Below are 12,826 nucleotides of genomic sequence, written 5' to 3' on the forward strand. Positions count from 1 at the left end.
CCATGGAAGATACTTATAATATTTTGCAATGCTTTTCTGGACACAACTGTCAGTGCTTACCCATGACAAAGCAATGGTTATAGATATACCTTTGGCAACGCACCTGTCATGGTATTTCTCAGACAACACCATGACAACGGCTATGCATTGCAGGCACAACCGCCCCAGTATACCGATGACAAAGCCATGATTATGGTAATACAATTCGCGACCCAACTTTCGCTGAAAACATGTGTCAACACCATGGCCATGAAAATTCGTTTGGAGATGTATTTTATCGACCTTAACTGCAATTCCACGACGCCAGTGCTATAGCAATATAAATCTGAAGCCCAAATTCCAACGGCATGCCTATGCCAATATGGCTTTGCATACACGACCCAAATAACATATATCTCTTTGATAACGCTAGGACTTTAGCAATAAAATTTTATGTTTTATTGTTTTCAAAAGAATGTTCTTGGTTTTTACCATAGTCAGCATTTACGATTTCACTGGCATGATTTCAAACCCTTAACACTGTTATGTCATTCAGGCAATTGCATTCAATCGCGATCTAAAGAGGACTTACATCCCGGGGAATCCTGCAATTTTCGATCATTGTATTGTTCCCTATCGCAATTAATTTCAGGCATAATAACAGATAATGTCGAGGAGATTGAATGAAAGAAACATTGTCAGCTAGATGGTAATTGAACAGCATAGCAGAGGCAATATGTGACATTATTTCGAGAGTAAGATTGTCATGTAATTGCAGGTTTCGGGGATCTTTTGCGAAAGGAAAAATGTTTCTTATCATGTTCATATACACTTTCAATTTCGTTAAGCATAATAAGAATGCTAACGAATAAAACATCAAAACACTTAATAAGTATCATCATCATTATCATTGGTGGTAATTTGGATGGACAAATCTTAAAACATAGAGCAGGACAACAGACCCAAGCTTATCTTAATCACAAGAATCACAATTATCCATTACAAATTAATCATTCTTCATTTAGTATTTTATGTTGCTTGTAGTAGCTTGTAGTTTCAACCACACACAAACGTGTATGCATGACTTGAAACATACTTTCTCGAAAATGTATTACAACTGTGATAGTTGGTTTTAGCAGTAACAGTAACAGTTCCTTAGCATTTGCATATTTCTGTTCCACGGTATTAAAACTTGACACAGCTTTTGTGTATGTGCTATGGTGTACGAACTCCGTTATGATCAAAGATCTTAAAGAAACGCTCACTTAGAACATTTGAAAACCTTTCTTAAATATAAATCTTCTTTCAAATTACATTTGGAAAAAATGTAAATTATAGCAAAAGAAACCAACAATAAATTAAATCTGGAATTGGTATGAATGTCAGCAGGTGAAAAGGCAGGGGTCAATATAATATTTCACACACATTTAACGAAGACATAAGTTTCAATCCAAAAGATACATTTACATTTACATCAAATCCTTACGGACTGTTCCTGGCCAGGGGAGCAATAATCACACATATTAAGCGTGCAAACGTATTTCACATGGATCGGTTTTGCATTGGAATATGTTTTTACATGAACCTTCAAAGTGATAAGAAGTCAAAGAAATAGTTACATATTTTTAAGGCTTTATTTCAACTAAATGACGCACCATAGTGCTTTTTGGTTTTTGTTTATTCTGAATATGGCTAAATTTGCGGTGACTTCATGGCTTGTGATCTGCGGCTTATGATTAACTTTCGGCTACTGAGCTTGTTTTTATAGTTTTTCATATAAATATTGGATGCCTTCAAATTGAAAATACGCGAGCATTTACATAAACAAAACTCACATCAATATATGCACTTGGGTAATTTTATAATTATTAATTCCTAACTCTTAAACATTAGTCTTTATCTTACATATCCCCCATTGCATTCCTTGCAAGTGTACACCAAGAGAATACCAGCAGATACCAATTCAGTTGATATATACAATCACAGAAAGGTGACCTTAAATGAGGCTGAATACCTGCCCCCCAACCCCAAACTCTGTTTCGATATCCTGTGTTCTGAGACTTTTTAAGGAGTATGCTTGACTCAAGACACGCGGTAATCGAAAAAGTAAATTGTTGAAATTATAGTGGAGAAGAGCATAAGTAACATATAAACCGGGTTTATGTTTAAACGTTTTGCTACTGAGCTTGTTTCTATAGCTTTTCGCATAAATAATGCAATTTTTTTCGGTAGAATTAGTTTCAGTTTTCGGTCCTTGTGGGTTAAGCCCATTTACAGAACTTTCTAATTTTCAGATAGATAATTTTTCCGTAAGAATCCCCTGATGCGGTATTTCACTTTTATTACATTCGCTCATTAAAGTTATAAAAAAACTCCAATAACTCCAATATAAATGCACTATTGAATTGACTATTCTGCTAATAAACTCACCGGGATGTGCATAACATTTGACTGCGTTGCAAAACCTGTTATATTATTTTAAATTGACCAGCGGGCATAATTCGAAACATATGTTAGAAAGACTCACTACACATGGTCACTGCTATTGTCATTTGACGTAAAACTTTTCTATGGGCTACATAAAAATGGTGGCAATTCAACTATATCTCAGTTTTTATTTTATCTCATGATTTTTATAGAAGAAAACCCATATTTTACCGAGTGGTGAATTACGTAATATTTTCGGAAGAAAGTATGTGCCATTCGCGGACTACCTAACATAAATATCAAGTAGATGTGTATTGGCACGCAGTAAATATTAAAGCTACCTTATTAAACCGAATAAGTATTTAAATTGTTACACCTTGCAAGGGAAACACCCTGTGCATTTTCGAATTATTTTGTTATAGAAAATCTTACACAGTGCGGGGTTTTCCTAAAATAAGATATTATTCAAAACATTTCTTGAGGACGCTTTTTTATTTTGGTCACCATTATTAAAAGCTTAAATACATCATTTGAAATTGTGCCCTTATTTATGGAGATATTTTTATAATTACATTACCATTAGGTGGCAGTATAATTCAAACATTTTTAATTAGCGTGTACAAACAAGTTATCTCCTTTACAAGACTATTTAACTCCTTGCCCAATAAACTTTCATGTTTTTAGTAATACAACAAAACTGATGGCCTTGACAAGTTTCGATGACACAGCCCTTCTTATATATATGTTAAGTCGTTAAAAATAGAATATGCTTCCACAAACCCGGCCAACTCAATCTCTTCCTTCTGAACCTTCTTTTCTTGTTGTAGTGTGGATTTTTGCCAATTGCCCTATATAATTCTTATCCATAAACCATAAATGAGTTTGAACTTTTCTCTACCTCTTTTATTTGCTTCAGACTTAAGTTTCTTCTTTCAATATTTGTCCTCTGTTTGATATGGTGTTCAGTTAAGTTCATTATAATAAGAAATCACATTATGTTCTTTTCCAAAGAGAGAGAAAAATCCACTTTCTTCAAAACAATTCAATTTTCTCTCCGAGTGATGTATGATTATTTGTCTTTCGTCTAGTAGCTTAGAACAATTTAGACACATTTCAAGGTGCATGATTCAGACTCGAATTCTTCCAGAAGCGTTATTGCGAAATTGCCTTTTAACTTGATAATCTATGAAAACAATGGTTGTTCGTTCCCTGGCTGTTCCTTTGAAAGGAAATAAATCTTAACTATTGACATACATTAACTAGTAATGGGACTGCAAAACACTAAGTGTATTATCTGTATAGCATATTTATGTTTGTTAATGTAAATACCGTTTCTGTCTTATTTCAGGCATGCACCATGCAAGGCTTAGAATTAGCTTTTCAGTGTAGGCCCTAAATTTGTTACAATCAATGTTTGTTCATGGGAGTTGTGTTACTTTTTTGTGAAAGCAAACTGATCATTTAGCCGTGTTTTTTGAGAATTCTGTTTCAATGTAGTCCCATGAAATTTTGAAGACAACTCTTTCAACTGTTCCTATTCTGTTCAATATTTATTTATAAATATATATATATATATATATATATATATATATATATATATATATATATATATATATATATATATATATATATATATATATATATATATATATATATATATATATATATATATATATGTCTATTATATAGAATATATATAAGCATATAGTATTTTCTTTAAGTCTTGAACCTTAACAACGATGCGGTTTACAAGATTATTACGAACATCTTATCGACGAGTTAACGACAAAATGGTGTAAGACCACTATTTTTAGCAGAATACTAAAGAAGTGTTAGATTTAACCTGTAAATCTAAATAAGCATCAAGTATCATTTCAATCCAATTTCTGCTTCAAAATATACATAACATCCAACATCAATTCATTTGAAGATACGATCTTACGATAGAATCGTTGATAAGATCTTTCAATTGACGTATCTCTGAAAATATGGTCATAGAGATTTGACTCACACTATGACGGTGCTGCAAGAAAAACATTTGGCAATTGTTGGTTTTAAGATGTTTAACCTGACAATATCCACAGTTTATTTTCACAACCATTTGGTGGATTGATCGAAACATCGTAAGACTGTATAACGTTGTGAACTGGGCCGTTGTTAACTTTCAAAAAATGATTATTCGGAAGGTTTCATAGACAAACAGTTTAACTGCGGTACTTTACACACATATTAAGACACCCGATTCGGTTATGATTGGTTAAGTTAGATAAATCAGCACGTTATCCAATAGTTCACATTTAAGCGTTAACAACGATACAGTTAACAACGTTGTAAACTTCAGCAAAGTTTAGAACAATCGGCCCATTTTTCAAACAGTAATGTTCATTTGGTACGAACCAGTAAACTGCTGACATTTGAATGTGAATTATTTTTTATGAAAAACAGTGATTGCTAATAGTGTCATTTAATTTTGAAAATAAGTACTGCCTTACCAACATACTTTAAAAACCCTACAGTATTGCTGCATGTCTGTAGTACAGGCTATATAGGGCTTTTCAACATGTGAATTAGTGCACTTCTGTAGTTTGTTTGTCTACAGTCTTTCCTAGAATAGGGAAGAATGTTTTTGAAGAGGATAAAGAGGTTTCAGACGAATTTTGCAACAAACATTTACCAAAAGAAGTTTATCCACTTATCTCTAAGAAGTTAAAAGCGAGCCATTTCTCTGGATTGGTATCTTTGACTGGTCTTAATTAGATCTAAGAATAATGAAGCAATTTGGATTACTCAATATAATAAACTAACCTATACAGTCAATGGAGTTATTGATGTACGATAAGATTGATTTAAGTTGCACTTTGAATACTATCCATGAGGCAAGATCAGTCGTTGTGATTCTAAAGCATATACTTAGTATTCCAATCTTTTAAGATAACTAAAAAGAGTCATATTTAATTGTGAAATATTTAGCAATGAAATAATTTGCAAAAAAAGAGTTTCTAATCTATGAGATAAAGAAAATACTTTCTTTTGTCTTTGACTTCTCAGTGATGAGAGTTTTTCACAAAAAAAGAAACTTTTATTTTATCCTATTACACCTTTTCTTTTCATTGATATATCATCTTTCAAAAACATCATATTGAAGTTATACTATAATAGAAGTACTAACACCTGTGCCTATCATTTCTTTGACCCACTCAGTAGAAATGGTCTTCATATTGCTTAGTATTCCAATCCTTTTAGATAACTAAAAAGAATCATATTTAAGTATGATGCCAAATATTTAGCAATTAAATATTTCGCAAAAAAGGGTTTCTTATCTATGAGATTAAGTAAAGCATTTATTTTGTCTTTGACCTTAGTGATGAGAGTTGTTCACAAAAAGGAAACTTTTCTTTTATCCTATTACATCTTTTCTTTTCATGTATATATCATCTTTTAAAAACATTATATAGAAGTAATACAACATAAGAAGTACTAATACCTGTGCCTATAATTGCCCACTCAGTAGTAATGGTCCTCTTTTGCCTTGCATTTGTACAATATGTAATGCGCTATAAAATAAATTTTATAGATAAAATGCCAATTGTATGCTGACATAAGAAAATAATAAATACGAGGGTCATTCAACAAATACGTAGACTTTTAGTTTGGCGTCCACAAGATCAATAAAAACGCAGTGAATATAACTTAGAACTACATGTTCTTATTTAATACACGAGATTTCATCAAAATCCGATCAGTTTTAACACTGCTGCTGTAAGATATATTAACACATGTACATACCACGGCGCACAGTTATATCATCACAGAACGTCACCGACGTCAAACGACACAAAGTGTATCAAATCTTTTCAAAATATACGCCGTTACAATCAATACAACGCCTGTGTCGTCGCAACCGTTCGGCAAAAACTTTCCTGTACCACTCTGGCTTAAATTAAGCAACAATAGCTCTTGTTGCATACTTCAGTTTGTCCGTGGTATCAAATTATCAAATCGGCGTCCGCGCAACATAGCTTTAACAGTAGGAAACATCTTAAAGTCCATTGGAGCTAAATCTGGGCTGTACGGTGCATGCTCCACTCTCCCTAGTCCCAAGATGTCCAGCTCGAGGGTAGTAGATGCACGGTACTGGGGTGTTGTTCTGATGAAGCAGAAGATCTCCGATGTCCGTCCCTGAACGTTTCTTCGATATTGCGTGGAGCAGGTCACGCTGTTAAGCCTAAAAAGCGAAATAGTATTATCATCATCAAACGACCCTCTATGTGTAAAGATATTGAATCGTTTCAGTCAGATTATAAAAGTTTACTTAAAAATATAGCTATTTTGGGTATACGGCTTTTGAATTAAGAAATAGAAATAACTAATTATAGTAATTGTTTCGTAACACTTGTTTATTATACATTGCTTTTACATCGCAAAGATGTGTAAAAGTTAAAATTGCATAATTTTGTATCTTGTTATACATAATATTAAGTAAATTGAAACTTAGACAAGTATCATAGTAACACTGGAATAAATGGTTAACTTACTAAAACATGTTAATTAATTTTCTCACATTATGTCTGCTTACTCATCAACAAATATTTGTGCAATGTATTAATGAATAAATTACGTTAACAAATGAGCAAGGTTCTTTTTTGACATATTTCATTGACTTTATTTGTTTGAAATGTTCAAAACGAAATAAATTTTGTTTTGTTCTGTTCTGTTCTGCCTTAGATAATATGCCACGTACAATCTCATTACTTTAGTGGCATTTTAACGCTTTTCATCGCATTACAATTCCAAGCAACACATTGCACTGCCTTTCATTATATTTCAACTCCCTTCAACACTTTGCACTGCCTTTCATCGCATTTAAGTGCATTTCATCATACTACACTGCATTTCTTCACAAATCAACTAATTATGATTCAATACAAAATCAATCATTTTAATGTAAACAAATCAAAACACTTAATTATTAAAGCAGGATATAAATGTTTCAGGTTTGTATGCTAGCAATATTAAAAGCAACACTCACTCACTCACTCACTCACTCACTCACTCACTCACTCACTCACTCACTCACTCACTCACTCACTCACTCACTCACTCACTCACTCACTCACTCACTCACTCACTCACTCACTCACTCACTCACTCACTCACTCACTCACTCACTCACTCACTCACTCACTCACTCACTCACTCACTCACTCACTCACTCACTCACTCACTCACTCACTCACTCACTCACTCACTCACTCACTCACTCACTCACTCACTCACTCACTCACTCACTCACTCACTCACTCACTCACTCACTCACTCACTCACTCACTCACTCACTCACTCACTCACTCACTCACTCACTCACTCACTCACTCACTCACTCACTCACTCACTCACTCACTCACTCACTCACTCACTCACTCACTCACTCACTCACTCACTCACTCACTCACTCACTCACTCACTCACTCACTCACTCACTCACTCACTCACTCACTCACTCACTCACTCACTCACTCACTCACTCACTCACTCACTCACTCACTCACTCACTCACTCACTCACTCACTCACTCACTCACTCACTCACTCACTCACTCACTCACTCACTCACTCACTCACTCACTCACTCACTCACTCACTCACTCACTCACTCACTCACTCACTCACTCACTCACTCACTCACTCACTCACTCACTCACTCACTCACTCACTCACTCACTCACTCACTCACTCACTCACTCACTCACTCACTCACTCACTCACTCACTCACTCACTCACTCACTCACTCACTCACTCACTCACTCACTCACTCACTCACTCACTCACTCACTCACTCACTCACTCACTCACTCACTCACTCACTCACTCACTCACTCACTCACTCACTCACTCACTCACTCACTCACTCACTCACTCACTCACTCACTCACTCACTCACTCACTCACTCACTCACTCACTCACTCACTCACTCACTCACTCACTCACTCACTCACTCACTCACTCACTCACTCACTCACTCACTCACTCACTCACTCACTCACTCACTCACTCACTCACTCACTCACTCACTCACTCACTCACTCACGCACTCACTCACTCACTCACGCACGCACTCACTCACTCACTCACTCACTCACTCACTCACTCACTCACTCACTCACTCAATCACTCACTCAATCACTCACTCACTCACTCATAGGAATAAATCCAAACAATTTCTAAATAGTAATCGGACTTCAAGGGAGAGGGGGACTAAAGTTGCACACCCATACGTATGTAAATACCCATGTTAAGAATTTGCTTTCATCAAATTACATACATTAATAATATTAACCATAACTGAAATTTATCTTGCTACATTTTAATAAACTGCCACGTCCATTTAAGAGTTCTGCATAGCTCTAGAATAACAGGTGGATATTTCTAATTCCCGTAAGAATCTTTAATTAGATTTGTGTAGTTATAACATGCACTCATGTCTGATCTCGAAAAGTTATTCAAACTTTCGCTTGCAACTCGTTTGATAAACAAACAAAAAATCATTTTGAAGAGTCCAATCTGTTTGATGAGAAATCCTCGAAATCTCCTGACATGAAAAAAACAACATCTTTTAACAGATGAAGCCATACTGTATAAGTAAACGTGTTTTTATAATCTTAGTGATGGCATAAAAAGGCTTCCTTACATTATCACATCATTTCAAGTACAGTATATATGATATTGAGTGCCATTACAAGAATCAGCTGATGAAAATTATTCCACTTTACAGAAGTGATGACTTTTAAAACAAAGGACCTGTTTTCTACTGGTATAAGTTTGCTAACATTGCATCAATACAAGAATGAGTGCTGTCCCGCTGGAAAATGGTTATTATGTCATCCAATCTGTTTAATATACTCTTCTAAAATTAACTTACAAATGTATGGTTATTATTGCAAATATAGCAAGTGATCATTTTCAACAAATGAATTATTTCTTTTGAATGGCCTCGTTTCGTAATTTACTGGAACCATTTTATGTCTAGGCTCCATTCAAAAAGGAGTTATATTTCCACATTTTTGACATGCAACTTGGCGAATTGTCATCCATCATTAAGGAAAATATCGTGTTTTATTCATTATTGCTACACTGAGTCAGTCTCTTTTGAAATTTACCGGGCTGTTTAGCCGATTTATGGTTTTGGCAAAAGCATAGGTATGCACTCCAAAGAAATATCAGGGAAGATGTACTTTTGATTTTCGTTCGGGATTTAATAGATGCGTCAATATGGTGTAACAAATAGTTCATATCCTGACACCTTTGCATTGGAACAGCAAGTAAAATCTCAAAGGGGCATGCAAAATATATTAATGCACAATTTTGTATTGTTGTTTCGAAAAAACAAATGTAGTTCAGATGTTGCATGTTTAGAACTAGTAATGTTTCTATTATTTAGTGTGTTTCAATTGAAAGACACAAGGTGTAACCCACCGTATCGTATCGCACTGTCATGGGAAAAAACCTGATGTTGCACTATAATAATGTTTTGTGATTTTTGTAGGACCTGTATAAATCGAGCATGTCAACCATTGCTAAAGCACCTGACATAACGCTATATTGGATTACGACCGTCAACAGGGTTTAGCTCAATTGTTAATTGAATGTTAATGTTGATTTTCAGTCCACATACATTTATTTTGTTTATCAAAAGTCCCTTCACAGTAATAACGTGATAGATATGTGCCATAACACATTTTGTTGTTAAATAGAATAACTCATAACCAGCTTTCTCAAATTTGCTAAAGCAATTGTCTAGTTATGACTAAAGTACCGGAAATATTTTGAAAACGCATTTGACAGAATTAAAAACAGGGAAACTAATGTTAGGAAGCAAGGTGACGATTGCCTTTTTTTATAATGCCAGTCGAAAGCTCTAATCAAAATGTGTCACATCACTGAGACCAACAAGTATAATCAGGAGCTAATAAATCAGGAGTCTTTGAGTGTTTTTGTTATGTTTCTTAAGTTCATGGTGAATCACTTGCAATAATAACTCTTAAGTGTGGCAGCTTTTCACGACGAAGCATCTCTATTGAACTTAGTTGTGACTACCAATCACACTCATTTATTCATATAAAGTATTCCTTAACTTCTATCAATGCCAGAAACTTTCAAATCCCTTCATCTGTGAAACATTTCTCTATCTGTTTTTGAAATAATAAATACCAGGCACAAACATTATTTAATTATAAACTTATTTCTATCCTGCTTTTTAAAACTGACTGAATTAATTGAACTCCTGAACACATTTTATCACAGTAGATCGATCATTTCGCGCAATAATTCAAGCCCAGTGGTGGTGAATGGCAGGCTTGCAAATGAATATGATATCTAATAGTATAATGGTTATAAATTGTTCCATTACTTTTATTACAAGATCTGTAAGCAACGAGTACATTGCTTACAGATGAAAGGGAAACACTAATCCATATTTGTTGCGCGCGGTAGATTGCATGATTGAAATAAATTCTTAAAGTTATGCCCTGTTTACAGCTGACAAAATTGTTTCCTGTTATAACACTTGTTGGGCATGTGAGATATAGCGGCCAATTTCGTTGCATTTTGAAATAAACAATGTCTGCTCTATGACAGTCTCGCATGCTATGAATATCAATATGTCGTCACAATAACATTTGGAAATTCGCGCAAACATTAAATTTAACAAAGATAGAGGGAAAACACCATCCGAAATATATAAGCTACTAGAGCTGACACAGGGAGACAACTGCGTTTGCCGTGCACTGGTTTTCAAGGGGCATTGACGCTTTTCTGATGGCCGACAGTCCCTTGAAGATGATGCAGGTCGTGGACGGAAGTCAACAATTGGAACGTCAGCTGTAACGTCAATTGAAGATAAACTAAAAGCGGACTGCAGATTATATATGAACAAAGTGGTCTTTTTATTTTTCAGTTTAGGCAAAGTTGTGGCAACGTTTGACTGGTAAAAACAAATATAAATTTCAACATGTGACATACGATTTTGTGTCGTAAGCTCGTTTTAAACATTGCCCTGTTGTACATATTATGTTATATATGTATGACACATGTATAAAAGTTAACGCTGTTTTTAGCATTTGTAATGTTTTTTATAACAAAGAAATACATATATCATAGTATTAGTGAATTTTAGAATATTTGAAATTAACAATGTATTTTCAGTGAAAAACAATGTATTTTTTTCACCTGGGAATAAGTGTATAAAATACGTTTTCGAGAATCATTGTAGCATTAAAAAAAAATTACTATTGATTGCACAGGCCATTACTGAACCTATTCTTAAGTTCGAGAAAAATCCATTGATATTACACTTCATTTCTTTAATCACTTGTAAACGCATTATAATGAGGCAAAAACTTACCCACTGGAAAACCCATCAGCAATAATCTAAAATATGTTATTGCATAAAGTCATTAACTTATTTATATTAATCGATTAATTTCCGTCGTATGTGAATTAAGCAAAATATTATACTAAGGTAATCATATCACAATAACAGAGAAAATATTTTCATCATTGCTACCAATAAGTAATTATGCATCATTTTAAAGAAACCATTTAAAGAATAAAATGTGCTTGAATTTCAAAATAATAATAAGTCTTAATACAATCTGATGGCATATGCTATGTCCATACTTCATCAAACTGGAAATACTCAAAGGAAATGCAGAATCATTTTATGCCAGTGCAAATAAAAATACCGAAAACACAAGTGGACTTGATTGTCTGGCCTGAAGTCATGCCTTTGTCAGCATTCAATTATTTTCGTGATAAATGCACTTTAGCATTTTGAAGCAATTATTGTTTATGAATTGTGAACCTAATGCGACCATAAACGAATTTGATCACTGTTATTTTGCTGTGTCACTGATATTGTTTTCTACTAAAAATATTCTTAGATTCCTAAACTATTGATGTGGACCGTGATTGATCCCATGTATATGACCATTAGTTTCTGCATTAGTCCTAGCAATTCTTGAAAAGGTAGAAAAATTTATGTGAACCTATCTTATAAGACATTTTATTATTTGAGTCAGTGTAACAGAACTGCTCAACATATGCTTCCACTGTCCCAAATGCCATGTAAATATATGTAATGACCACGACAAAAAGGATTGAAATACCATGTATATGTAAAAACTTCTACTCTGTTCTACAAAAACCAATGGAGCTTATTACAAATCACTTTTTCCTGCTTTTTAGGGACTTTTTGAAGAATTTCAACCAATTTCCTCGGAACCTGTTATGAAATCAAAACCTGAATTCAATAACGAGTCCAAACAACTGCTTATGTATGCCAATGTTTTCTGGCGGTACGATCACTTTTATGCCTTCAGAATATCAAAATTAAATGAAACAAATATAAAATACTGCATGACT

The sequence above is a fragment of the Mya arenaria genome, chromosome 11, assembly GCF_026914265.1.
Source record: "Mya arenaria isolate MELC-2E11 chromosome 11, ASM2691426v1".
NCBI classification, from domain to species: Eukaryota; Metazoa; Mollusca; class Bivalvia; order Myida; family Myidae; genus Mya; species Mya arenaria.